The sequence below is a fragment of the Tinamus guttatus genome, unplaced genomic scaffold (assembly GCF_059628265.1).
Source record: "Tinamus guttatus ecotype Peru unplaced genomic scaffold, ASM5962826v1 Tinamus_guttatus_pri_ptg000254l, whole genome shotgun sequence".
NCBI lineage: Eukaryota > Metazoa > Chordata > Aves > Tinamiformes > Tinamidae > Tinamus > Tinamus guttatus.
In genome coordinates, this window is record NW_028288788.1 from 217,553 (window position 1) to 219,144 (window position 1,592).

Consider the following 1,592-nt stretch of genomic DNA (forward strand, 5'->3'; position numbering starts at 1 on the left):
GGTCGGGGCTGCGGGCGGGCGGGCGGGCGGCGGGCGGGGGCCGCTTCAGCGGGCGGCGCGGCGGCGGCCGCGGGCTCCGGGGCGGCCGGACCGGGCGGCGGCGGCGCGGGGCGGCGGCGGGCGGGCGCGGGAGGCCGCGGGGGGCGGCCGGCACAGCCGCATGCCGCGCCCCGGCCCCGCTCCCCCGCCGCTGCCGCGGGGAGTGAAAAGCAGAAATAAAGAAAAAAAAAAAAACAACAAAGGAAGGGGGGAAAATAGCCCCAAAACTTCGGCCAAGTTGCTCCGCACCTGCGGCACCGGGGGGGGCGGCGGCGCGGGGACCCCCTCCGCCAGCAGCCGCCGCTGCTCCGGGGCACCGGAGACACAAAGGCCGGAGGCGGCGGCGCCGCGCGCGCGCCCGGCTCTGCTTGGCTCGGCTCGGCTCGGCTCGGCTCGGCTCGGCTCGGCTCGGCCCGGCCCGGCCCCGCCGCCCGCTCCGCTCCGCGCCGCCGCCGCCGCCGCCGTTACCGCCTTGGACACGCTGTGGCCGGCGGCGGCCGCGGCGCGCGCCCGGCCCGGTCCCGGGGCGGGGCCCCGCGCGCCCCTCCCGCCGCCGCCGCCGCCGCCGCCGCCGCCTGGCCCCACCTCTGCGGGGGGGCGGGGAGCGAGCGCCGGGGGGGGGGGAACCGGGGTCACTGCGGGCCGGGGCGGGGGTCGCTTCGCCGTTGCAGGAGGGTCACGGTGCAACGGGGACCTTGGGGGGGGGCGCGGGGCACTTTTCCAAGGCGGGGACGCGGGGTCTGGGGTTGCGGAGCGGGTCCCGGGGGGGGCTTTGCGGTTGGGGGCAGCTTCACGGGGGAGGTTGGGGGCATCACTCTGCAAGGGGGGGGCTTGGGGGTGCTTTAAAGGGGGTGCCGTGGGGTGCGGGAGGGTCATACAGCAACAGTGCAGATTTGGGGGTGCTTTGCAAAAGGCGGGGGGGGGGGTTCTGCTTTGTCAAGACTGGGTTGGAAATGGGAATATTCCTGCAAGCTGCTGGAGCAACAGCGCACGGCAAGGGCAGGGACGGAGACAGACCCCCCCGGGGCCAGGCGCTGGGGAGCGCGGCAGACGCGGATGCGGGAGGAGCACGCTCCTCTCCACCATGCATATACATTTTTTTCACCTCCGATCCAGGGATAAAATTAAACAATAATTTGCATTAACGCATCGCTTTCTTTTGCTGCGCTCACGGGAAACGCTGCTGTTCATCGTGTGGCGCCTTCGCAGCCCCCGCGACCACAACGTGCCCTCGCCGGCAGCCACCGCAGCCCCTTTGTCCTTGTGCTCTCGCAGGCCAGGCCCGCGCGCTGGCCGCGGCTCTGGCTCCGTGACGGAGCTCTTGTTCCTTGTGCACCAGCAGCTCCGAATCCTTGTGCACTGCAGTTCCCTGGTCCTTGTGCACCACAGATCCATGGTCCTCATGCACCGTGGATCCATGGTCCTCATGCACCGTGGTTCCCCAGTCCTCATGCACTGCAGATCCATGATCCTCATGCACTGCAGATCCATGGTCCTCATGTACCGTGCTTCCCTGGTCCTCATGCACCGTGGATCCATGGTCCTCATGTACC